This window comes from Gossypium raimondii, chromosome 13 (assembly GCF_025698545.1).
Source record: "Gossypium raimondii isolate GPD5lz chromosome 13, ASM2569854v1, whole genome shotgun sequence".
NCBI lineage: Eukaryota > Viridiplantae > Streptophyta > Magnoliopsida > Malvales > Malvaceae > Gossypium > Gossypium raimondii.
In genome coordinates, this window is record NC_068577.1 from 1,615,378 (window position 1) to 1,628,545 (window position 13,168).

Consider the following 13,168-nt stretch of genomic DNA (forward strand, 5'->3'; position numbering starts at 1 on the left):
AATAAGTTCTTAAATATAATAATTATATTTATAAGCATAAATCTAATTTTAGGGAATAGTTTATTAAACTTTATAATATTTTATTTATAAAAGAAATAACTTTTAATATGGCATACTATAATCACTTAGTTATAATTCATTAAAATAATTTTAAAAAATAATTATTTAATTCACTTTATAAATGTATAAGTGAATCTGGAGCATGTATTATGATTGTCGTGAAGAAAATAAAAAATTGCAATATTAGGTATATTGGGGGCCAAAAGAAGGAGATATTTTTTTTTTTTTCTAAAGCTTAGATTTGGTAAAAACTGTCAAACCGAGCCTAATCGAACCCCGATTATCGATTTCAGATATTTCTATTTTTATTCTATATGGTTTCAATTTTGGTTTTAGAAGTGAAAAACCAAACAGAACAGTTCAATTCAATTTTTATTCAAAAACCGAACCGAACTGAATATACCCTTAATGAAACCTCATTAATAACACTTTAAAGAAAACAAATAATTAAAATGAACATAGTGTAACCCAAATGTAAGGTGAGGTTGGAAGATAGCAATATAAGGCGTCTCCAATCATAGGCTAAGTTGTGTGAAATATGAATCACAATCTCCATTGCTATACCACATTCAACTATGGATAAGTTTAATTGAGAAACAAATACAAATAAAATAGAGATTTTAGATATGATAATTAAGCTAATATGCATTGATTCATATATATATACGATGGAGATTAGTGTTATAGATTGTGTTATGATCCGTACTCAATTTCTGTAATGTTTTCAATAAGTACTTATTATACCCACCGGACAGCAATCCATTGTCGTCCAGTGGTTAGGATATCTGGCTTTCACCCAGGAGACCCGGGTTCAATTCCCGGCAATGGAAAGTTTTTGAATTTTCTTACTGGCAAGTGGCACACACCCACAAGCTTTTTTTCCTTTCCATTTTATAAATTGGTTAATTTTCAACTTTAATCCTTTTAATATGCTTAAATTAGAAGTTTAATCCTTATACTTTAAAATCCAAGAAGTGTAAAGCTCTTCCTCTATATTTAAAATAACATAGTTTTTTTTTTAAATTCTTTTCTAGACAGGAATCAGTTTTTTTCAAAGTTTCCCAATTTTTTTTCAATTTTGAAATAGCAGAAATTCCATTTTTCCCTTTTGTCCAAAAATATTGAAAAGATTGAACTGACTTCTCAACAATTTTCCAAGGCTTCGCATTTTTTTTGTATTTTAACATTTTAAATCAATAAAAATATATTTAATATATATATACAATAAATATAAAGTTTATTTAAAATAAGTAATATAACATCTATTATAAAATATAAAATATAATAATAGGTAGTGATAAACAGTAAATAATAATATAACTGGGAAAAGCTATTTATCATGGATACTTAAATAAAAACTTTTGAATCGTTAAATGAAAAATTTCAAATAGTTTAAAAATCAAATTGTAATTTTCTTTAGTAAAGTGACCAAAACGAAAACTTACTCATAATTAATGACTAATAATGTAGTTTACTCAAAAACCGAAAAGACTTGGGCCAATAGTGGCATTTTAGATATGAACCACTTTGAACCATATTGACATGGGCTTGACCCAATGATGACATTTTAGATATCAACCATTAAAATCATATTTTGTACTTTGAAATTGAAGTATTACAAATGGAATTGAATTTGAACTTTGGGCCTAACTGAATTCAAATTGAAGTTTATAATCAATTAATTAAAATATTTTATAAAAATTAATCGCTTCTCTTTTCAAAAATGCTTGAAGCATTGTACTAATTCAACTTATAAATTAATTTCAAATTAAAACGAAATAAGACTTATTAAAAATTCAATTAAATCTCTAAGAATTTGAAGAGGATAAGCGTAGTCGGTAAAAACTCGAGCTTATCTTACAAAAATTGGACTTGCCACGTTTTCAATTATATTTGTGAAATTTAAAAACTTTACCAACTGTGTGTCAATTAATTACTTAAAACGAAAAACTACATACCTTTTTATATTATAATATATAAATATGATAATGAGTTATTATGCTTTATTTTTGACTTATATCCAAACCTATATAGTAGTATATTAATATTATATCCATACAAATAATTAATATAGATTGTTGCTTACAATAAATTTTACTCTTCTGATAAATGATGGGTCTATTCATTTTTGTTCAAAGTTTCATATCAAATGATTGTAGATAGAATCATTTTGTAATAACATATTAAATTATTTCACTATTTTATCTAGGGTGAAGGCAGAATTTTTTTAAGAGACTAAAATTAAATTTTGATTTTTACGATAATAAAAATACAATTTCACCGTTTGAATAGTCTATATTTTTAAAGGGTTAAATCAAATTTTTATCATTTTTAAGAGGGGCCAGATTGAATTTTTCCTTTATTAATTTAAAACTTTTAAAAATTTAAAGGATCTAAATTAAAATTTTTCCATTTTAAGGGGGACCGAGTCCCCTGCCAGTCCCCTTGGCTACACCCCTGATCTTACCCTAAAAATTTTATGTAAAAATGTGTTCATATGTCGAATCAAATATTATATATATGTTTAAAAATTACTATTAAAAAATAAAATAAAAAACATAAATTTGTAATTTAATAATTTTAAAACATAATATAGAATTAAATTTAAATAAAAATAATCTTTATCAATGAAATGTTCCAAGCATGATTTAAGTTAAACCTTAAATTCAAGTCTTTAGTTTACACTTAATTGCAAATTCCTTCTTATAAAAAAACAAAATGGTTCAAACATTTTTGAGTTAAGAGTATAATATTTTTAAGGTTAAATTTTAAGAATAGTTCCTATACTTATCCATTTGTGCGAGTTTAGTCTCTCTATTTTTATTTGCTCAAAATTGGTCTTTCATTTTTTTCTATTTTTTAATTTTCAGTCCCTCCATTAACTCAGTTAAAAATTAGGTACAACCACAAGTTTAGCTCCTCAATCTTTATAACTTTTGTCAATTTGGTCCCTACTCTTTTTATTTTTCTTTTAATTTTTAAATTTTTGAAAAATTATATAAAAAGTATAAAATGAGCAAATCGAGAAAAAGAAAGACCAAATTTGAGCAAGTAAATGTGGAGAGGCTAAATCTGCGCAAATTGATAAGAACGTGGACTATCCTTAGAATTTAACCTATTTTTAAAAAAATATAGACTACTTACCAATAAGTATTGAGTATAGTAGTAAGTTAGATTACACTCCGAATGAAAGAACGCATGTTTAAATTTTGGAAACACGTTACAAAAAAAAAAGAAAAGAAAAAAAAACCTCCCCTGGACCAAAAGAAAACCTATGATAAGATGTGTGACCCTTTTGGCCATTTTCTTTTTTGAAGGCGGTTAAGTTAGTTAATGAGTTAGGTACACTCTTCATGCAACTTAAAGTAAGATTCCAAGTGAGACAGCCAAAAGATCAAAGATGAGGACTAAAAAAATCTTGAATTTCAAATTTTAAGTATAAATTCATCAATTATCATATGTTTAGACCAATAAATACTAGGTGTAATTGTAAAGCGCATTGTATTACTTGGAATTTAATTCAAGCCCGAGTTTTAAAAATAATATTATTAAAAGAGATAATCATAAATTACGAAAAGATTAATTTTAATGAAACGTAAAACTGACATAAAAGATATCTTAACCATACGAAGAAAAAAGATTCTATATGTTTTGAAAAGTTAAAAGAAGAGATAATTTTTTTTTAACATTAAACTCAATAGGTTCTTATCATACCTGTTCTTTTTACAATGCTTAGAACTACCCATAACTCCTCCCTAACTCTGCTTCAGCACACTCAAACTCATATTCTTCCGCACTGGCAACAATACCGACACTAATTGAATTAAAATTCAATCGACGAAGAGATATAAATTTTAAAATGGAAGTAAAAGATAGAATGAGAATGAATGATATGTTGCATGAAAAGGAGCAAAGAAAGTTGAAGATATGATTCCAAATTTGCTTGCTCAAGAAACTAGGAAGCATTCTTGTGTTCTTTCAAATGGGGTAGCGTAAAGCTAAGTAAAACAAATAAATTATAATGGAACATGTTTTGGTTGTAAAGAAGAGACATAATTTGGGGAATGGTCCCTTGAGCCAAGCAACTGGTCTGCTAAAAGATCAAGCAATTTGCCCTTCCAACAAATCTTGCATTATGTTATGCTTAAGGAATTTAGCACTAACACTTTATTTTCCCTTTCATAATTCTCATATAATCATTCTCCTCTATGGCATGTTAATTAAATCTCAAGCACTTATTAGTCATCCTTAAATGTGGTAATCGATGTTAATTAACCTTTGACCCGAATAAATTAACTCAATTAGTTCATGCATAATTTTTAAATGATGGGGTTTGAATTTAAATGTTAAAGATTTTGGACCAGTTTATGGTACGGATTATGAAAGTCTGTCTAAAAGTTAGGAAATTTTGATAATAAAAAAATTAGACTTGAAAAAAAGGGTCTGAGCAAAAAATTAAGTCTATTTAAAACCTGGGTCGAGCTCAAGCTCCAATGTTCAATGCCTAAGTTTGGCTTGGCCTGGTGCAATTTTAAAGCTTATAATATATTATATTATATAATTTATAACATGTAAAAATTAAATCTATAGTAATATATAACACTACAATGTAAACATTAAAAAAAGTTAAAATGTTTATACAAAATTTTAATAAATGAAAAAATATATAATTATTAAATATTAAAATTAAAAAATATAAACATTTTTTAAAAAATAATATGGGATGGTCCAAAATAGACTTGGGTTAGTTATTTACGAAAAGTAGGAAATTTTGACAAAATTTTAAGTCCATATTTTGGGTCTAATCAGACTTAAACAAGTATAAAGTAGGCTAATATCATGTTTAAGTCCGACTTGAATTCGACCCAACCCGACCAATGAATACCATTAATAAGGCTACTAAAACCTTTTTTTAAGGGTAAACTATCCAATTGGTCACTTAACTTTTAGGGCGTTTTCATTTTGGTCACCAAAAAAAAAATCTTTGCAATTTCATCACCTAACTTTTAGGATGCTATCATCTTAGTCATCCAAGCATTAAATTTCTAACAACGGTTGACTTTACACATCACATCACGTTTAGATTTTCGTTTTGGTCACTCAACTTCTAGGTCACTTTCATTTTGGTCACTCCAAAAATATATTTTTTAAAGTATTGATTGGAGTAAAAAAAAAACATTAAGGATTAAAGTGAAAAAGTATTAGAAACTAAATTAATGCATTAAATATCCATCATATTGTACTTGTTTACCCTATTGACGTAAGTTCTACTTTTTTTTTTAAATATTGAAATTCTAAATATCAAGACATTATCTAAATTATTGAAAAAATTATCACTTGATAGTGTCAAGTGATTTGTTAGTATAATATTGAATTTAATTAAATTAATCTCTTTCTAAAATTTACAATTTTATTTTATATTTTAAACTAAAACTAAATAAAAATTACAAAATTTCGCATGTATTATGATTGTTGTGAAAAAGAGTTTACAAAATTAGATATTTTGGAGCCCAAAAGAAGGTGATACTGTTTTTTTTTTTTTACAAAGCTTAGATTTGTAAAAATCCATCGAACCGAACCTAACTGAACTACGATTATCGACTTCAAATATTTAAGTTTTTAGTTTATACGATTTCAATTTTGATTTTAGAAGTGAAAAATCGAATGGAACAATTCAATTCAATTTTTGTCTAAAAATCGAACTGAATCAGGTACACCCCTAATAACCCTTTAAACAAATGAATAATTAAAATCAACATAGTGTGGGGTTGGAACATAGCAAGATAAGACCTCTCCAATGCATTAAATGTTAATCACAATCTCCATTATCAAGGACTTGTCTTGTTATACCTCTTTCAAACCATGGATAAGTTTAACTGATAAATAAATACAAATAAAATATAATTTTTGAAAAATTTCAACAGGTAAACCAATATTGCTTGTTGTTCTTGATTACTTATATGTTTTAGATATGATAATTAAAGCATATATATATATAGGATGGAGATTTGTGTTATTGATTGTCTTTTTGTTTCAATCAAATCAAGTTAGATGATATTTTAAGAGCATGACCTTCCATACTCGATTTCTGTGGATTGTAAAATACAATAAAATTTATTATACCCAGTAGACAGCAATCCATTGTCGTCCAGTGGTTAGGATATCTGGCTTTCACCCAGGAGACCCGGGTTCAATTCCCGGCAATGGAATCTTTTAAATTTTTTATTGCTGTCCTTACACGTAGCAACACCACCGGTTCATTTTCAACTTTAGTCCTTTTAATATGCTTGAGATTTAATTCTTATACTTTAATTTCAATTTTAGTTATGCTTAAATTAAGATTTAATCCTTATAGTTTAATTTCAATTTTAACCACAATATGCTTATATTTAAGATTTAATCCTTATACTTTAATCTTTTAACATCATTTGATCTCTATATTTTATAATTTTATTAATTATTTGAGAGATTAATAACGTTAGCTTTTCAATTAAACGTGGTTACATATAATTTGAAAATAGATTTTTAAAACAATAAGGTAGAGAGGTTAAATTCTTGAAATTAAAAGTTAGGAAACTAAATTCCAAATGTACAAAGTGTAGAGACTTACAGTTATTGTTGTTTGAACTTAATTAGATCGGTTGGTTGGATCGAGAACCTATCAAGATATCGATCCGAAGAGAGGCATCGGATTGATTGACCTGCGAATCGATACGGACCGGTTGAACCAGACAAAAAACCCAATTGAATCAAGTTTTTTTTAATGTTTTTTAATAATTCATTTGATTGAGTCGTATGAATTAATGGTTTGACCATTTCGACCACTAGTCTAGTTCTGAAAACTTTTCTTAGAGTATATTTGATCTTCAAAATTTTACTCTATAATTTCACATGTCAACCAAGCGTAGGTCAACCATATTAATTCATACTCAAATATGAAAAAAAAAATTGATGGGACACTAATATTTATTAAATATAATTATATTTTTTTAAAAATAAAATAAAGTGTAAAAATAAAAATAATTTTGTAAATCAATGATTGTTTTTAGTGATAATAGTTATTTGTTAGTATGGAAAAAAGAAAATAATAATTTAGTGGGTAGTTTTAATAATAACCAACTAGAATTCTTTTAGTGCATATGACATATTTATCTTTAACAGATAAGTTTGATATACTCAATTTTATTTTTCTCTTTTTCTTTTTTTTTGAATTATAATAATAGGGTAAAGCTCGAATAACAAACACGACCAGCGCGACTCGAACTCAAGCCACACCTGAGACAGTGAACGCCCTAACAGTTTAAATAATTGGTGATACTAAGTCAAGTGATATTTGGATGAAAGAAAAGTACATATTTCCACGGAAAAAAATAATCGTTCTCAATATCCATAAGATGAATTGATTGTTGTGGTTTCTATAAAGCTTAGATTCAATTATACAAAGCATTAAGGTCAATCTTTTTCTTAATAACTTAACATCCACCATCCTTATTATATTCATTTCAATCGACTTATGGACTCTATTAGAAAATTTGATCATTAACGATCCTTATTGCAAAATCCCCCTCCATAAGAGAAGTATCATCTTCATCAAACGCTACACCGTTTCCTTTGGATCCTTGACCATTATGCATTAATCGGTCATTGTACCCCATCGTTCCCCCAATCGGATTAGAGTCCATAAGATCACCTAGGTCATTAGGCAGTTCTGCCTATTGCCGATGAACCTTCTTCATAACCCTACCACCATTGGCAACGCCCAACGAGGAAGAGGGAGGAACACTCATTTATTTGATTTATTTCTTTAGCCCTTAATTTTTCGTATTGCATCAAATAAAGTTTTTAACCAACATCATCTTTTTTTTTTTATTAGTAATTGATGCTGACTAGACCTCTTCATGGATTGGATTGCCCACTTATCTCGATAGGCCCAACTTTTTTTTTTATTTGGGACCAAAATTAAATTGTATATTTTTTATGAAAGCTAAAATGTAATTTTATTATTTTAATAGCTTATATCTTTTTAGTTTTTAAAGAGCTAAATCAAAATTTTATAATTTTTAAGAAGTCAAAATATAATCTTATCATGTATTAACTTAAAATTTTATAAATTTTAATGGACAAAAAATGAGATATCTCATTGGGGGGGGGGTTGGGGCCTTTCCCCGCCTCCCTAACATGACCTTTGAATGACCTAGCTTGGCTCGAATCATACTTTTTAATATTTTATTATTTCTTTTAGATAGTAAAATGACTTATTTGGGTGAGTCAAGTTGGGACAAGATTAAGCTTCGAGTATAGAAAAGTTTTTAAAATCAGGTCGGGACTTAATTTATGGACACCTTTAATAATGTTGACTCATCCGTTTTTGTTGATGTAGTGGCTGACTTTGATAACGCGATGTTATATTTTATCTAATATGTCATGTGAATAAATAATTTAAAAATTTTCAACAAACTAATAATAATTAGATATTTTAAAAAAATATAAACAAAAGTATATATATATATATATATATATATATATATATATATAAAAGCAGCACCTGTCCTCACCATCAGTTTTCTTTTCTTCCCTATTTAACCTTTCTATTTGCTATTGGGAGATTTATGTTTTTTTTAAGATATAAAATATATATATATATATATACACTTAAGTTTGTTAATTTTCACTTTTTTCATTCTTTTTAAAAAATTTAAATTATTTATTGATATAATATATAAGACAAAATAATGCAATGTAATCGAAATCAACCACATGACCGCTGCGTAGACAAAGACAGATAAATCAACCTTAGTTAATTGTCAAAGACAAAATTTGTTGATTAAAGTGTTTGATTGGTGCAATTTAGAGCTTAAGGACTCAATTGAGTTTTTTTTTTTTTTCCAAAGAACATGATTGAATTTTTTTTAAAAGTACGGGACTTTTCATACAAATACTTGAGCTATAAGATACGTATAAAGTTGAAAATTGAAAGGAGGCCAGTAATTATACCAAATCTTTGCCTTAATTTCTTCTTTTAACTTTTTAAGTTATACCAAATCTATACTTATCTTGTAATTTACTTCAATTCATAGAATTCCCATAAGAAAAAAACCAATTATATAGCACAATTTCAGCGTACTAGATTTGAACTTGACATTTTTTTACCTAGTGTGATGATTATAGTATTTTGCGATTGTGTCACATCATCACTTAAATTTTTTTTTATAAAAAAGTATAATTTATACGTAATGACATGACACAATATTATAGTGTCATGTCGTCACATGGACCAAAGGTAGAAAAATTTAACAAGTTCCAAGATTAATGTGAACTAAATTGAAAAAAATTACCAAGTCAAGAACTAAATGTTACTTTATCCCATATTAAAATGGTTAAAATATGTCATAGGTCATAGTAATGTACTCTATGCTATTTTTTTTCAATTTTTAATTTTTTGAATATTTTTATAAGTTTTAAATTATCTATTCACGTAGTATATAAGACAAATATTGTCCTGTCAATATGAAGCATACATGGACTGCTATGAGGGTTGCAATGCCAACATCATTAAAAAATTAATATTGTTGATACAAGAGATCAACAAGGGAGGAGACAATGAGAAGAAAGTGATGGGAGTTTGGAACGATTCACCCTTGTAGAGTGGAGAATGGTCAAGGGTGGAAGTGAGGAGAGAAAATATGGAAAAAGAAGCCTTTGGTGGCCGTAAAATAGAATAGAAGAAGAACCCCAAAATAAGACCCTTCATCTTACCCTAATCCCAAAAAGAGTATATATATGGGTTATTGGTGGAATTCACATTGCGATCAAAATGTACATATTTTAGTTAGCATTTTTGTTAAAAACAGAGATTTAATTTTTTTTAAAAGATTAATAATCAAATTTAATTTAAAAAATAAGAATCAAATTGACAGAAAATATACATATGGCATTATGCCGATGGATCCGAGTAACTAAGTGATAATAAATAGAGTGTAGGAAGGGGGTTTGGTGGCAACATCACATGCAAAAAGCAAAAAAAAACTAAGTTGAAGAACTTAATTTGATCACATTCAAAATCTCTACATGCGATTTGGGGGATTTGTTGTTCAACAACAAAGCTATGATTTATTTGTGACGTGTTCCATTTCTTCACATTTCATACCTTCCTTTGGATTTCATTATATTTAATGCTTTCATCTACACAACTCTTCCTCCTAACTGTTTTCTACCTTTGCCCTATTTTTATACATTAATTCTCTCCTTTTCCATGCATTCTTAACCTACTTTTGCCATTTCTACAATCATGTTTTATCTTAATTATTATAATAAACGTTGATATTACCGGTGGAACGATCGCAAAGTAATAAGAATACACAGATATGTGGAAATCCTTTCGAGAAAAAAATCATAGGCAGATGAGAAGAAATTCACTAATGTTGAAAAACGAGTGATACAGGAGGAGTTTCGACTACATCTATTTAAGAGTTGAAAATCCCTTTTCTAATCAAAGTTAAATAGTAGAAGTATAGTTTTATACGGACTCAACTCGTGCATCCTCTCGCCCCACAAACCCCTTATTTTATAACAAGTGATGAGATTCGGGTCACACAATCTCTAACATTAATAATTTATTAGAGTTTTAATTTCGAAATTCAATTTGGTGTAATTTCATGTTACATTTACTCCCTTTAACTTAATTCATTGCTTTACTCAGGGGCAAACCAAAAGTTCTCTTTAGGGACTCAGCTATAAAATTTTGGTGTTCAAAGTTAAAAAAGATTTGTATACAGAATTACTAATTTTTCAAAGGAAGCTAAATTTGAATATTTTAATTTTTAAGAGGTATTTAAAATAATAAAAAATTATTGTTTGGTCAAAGCCCCTGGTGACACCCTAGGTTTTAACATGAGGTGTAATAATTTCGACAATTAGCCATTGGTGTAATGAAAATGGACCTGTTGTTATGTCTTTGTTGACTTGAGGTTCTGGGTTCATACATGAAAGAATTTAGTATAATTTCAACATAAAAACCTTATTTTCATATTTGTATTTATTCCCAATTTGTCCTAATAAATGTGTTATATATTATTACAAAAATTGAGTGGTTAATCAAGTATCTTTGTTCTTTACTTACACTTACATAGACTTCAAATGTTTATCGAATCTTTTAATCATATGATCAGAGATTCGATCTTCGTCTCAAGGGAATGAAGCATATTTCATAGTCAACCTTCATGTGATCGAATGGTTCGATTCCTGCTCATAGAAATGGAGCATATTTCATTATTATCCGTTTATTTCTTCGGAAAGTATTTACAATGAAAAGATTAATCACTTGTATTGACGATAAAGACCTTGATTACAATAAAAAAATTAAAATAAATTTTTTATCACAAGACGAATCGCTTTCACTTTGATAGGAACAAATTCTTAAGACCTCGATTTTTTAATAAATAAAAAAAAAAAAAAAGGATTGAAAAACTTTTTGACTTCAAAGTTTACACCTTTGCATCGAACGTAATGAAAGTGTAAAAATACTGAACGGAGTTGAGTCCACTACCAACGTACGGCTAATGCACGGCGTAATACTTGGCCCGATGAATGCGGTTTGTGGGTCCCACTTCTCTCCATTTGGTCTTCTTTTTTTCTGCCCTTTGAAATTTACCCTTTTTTGTTTGTAGAATCAATTATTTTGAAAATAATCCCCAAATTAACGTCTCAATGTATAATCAATCTAATATTTTCCAAATGCATGCATGCATTAGCTGTTTTTATTTGACCATTTTCCACATGTTTTTGTCCCCTATTTTTCTATATTTTTTAAAACATTTTTTTAAAAAAATTTTAAAGAATTAGTTAACTGATAACATGCCATCCACGTGTATGCCAAGTCAACAAAGTTAACGAACATTAACTTTTCCATCTATTTTTGGGTGATTTCACAAAAAGTACAATTTCAAGGACTAAAAGAAGCGGAAAATTAAATGGAGGACTAAAACAATTTTTTTTGTAAAGTTAAATAAAACAAAATAGTGAAGGACTTATAAATGAATAACATTAACTTTATCTAAACATAATTAAATACTAATTATAAATAAAGATTAAAACCTTAAACCCTAAATTGAGACTCAAGATCCTAAATTCAAGAGTAACTAATATTTATTTATAATAGTTACCGTTAATGTTTAATTATATTTAAATAAAATTATTAGTATTTATTTACAAGTCCTTCATATTTTTTTTGTTTAATTAATTATGATGTGTCATATTATTATTTACTAAAGGTGCATGAGACTTATACACCAATGGTGAACCAAATATTTTACTATACCTTACACGACACTTGTCAACTCATTGCTTGTGGAGTTTAAAAACCTACCGATAATGTATCAAACATTTTCCCTAAACCTTTACTGAATAGTATCCAAAAACTCATAAAATAAAATCCATTTTTGTAAAAATAAGAAAAAAATCAAAATCTAGATTTAATATAAAAAAATCAAATCAAATTATCATAAAAGATTAAAAATCTAAAAAATTCCTTATTTGCAATAAATAGAGTTATTTAAAAAATCAATTAATAGAGAAATTTGTGGGTAGATAATCCCTTGATTAGAAGCTTATATAATTACTATTGTAATTAGTGGTCCTAATTAGAGCTATCTAAACAAAAATTATTATACTATTTGGTACTTAAGTTTAGTTTTAATGTTCAATTTGGTATCTTAGTTTTCTTTTCTAATATGGTACCTAATTTGGCTTTAATGTTTAATTTCATACCTGCACCAATTGACATCATATGGTCCAATGAATGTTAAAACATGTGTATTCGGTAAAAAAAAAAGAGATACTTAATTTGAACAAAAAAATTCAAGTATTGAACTCAATATTGAAGTTAAACTCATTTACTTAACTAACACAAAAAGTATCAAATTGAAAAAACTCATGTACTAAAGTGAACATTGAAGATAAACTCAAGTATCAAATTGAGAATTTAAAACAATCTTATTATAGGTTCTGCTCATATCTGTTTTTTTTGACACAATGTCTAGAATTAAGCATAGCCCCTCATCAACCCATAAATAGGAGGATAATGTGCTTCAGCGCACTTGAACCCATATCC

General features: G+C 27.5%; 2 non-coding genes across 2 annotated transcripts; both read left to right on the plus strand.

The window, feature by feature from the left end:
• The first annotated feature begins 818 nt into the window (after positions 1–818).
• On the plus strand, positions 819–890 carry TRNAE-UUC (transfer RNA glutamic acid (anticodon UUC)). The gene has a single exon. It is a non-coding gene; the product is annotated as a tRNA-Glu (tRNA).
• A 5,307-nt stretch (positions 891–6,197) lies between these two features.
• On the plus strand, positions 6,198–6,269 carry TRNAE-UUC (transfer RNA glutamic acid (anticodon UUC)). The gene has a single exon. It is a non-coding gene; the product is annotated as a tRNA-Glu (tRNA).
• The last annotated feature ends 6,899 nt before the right edge of the window (positions 6,270–13,168 follow it).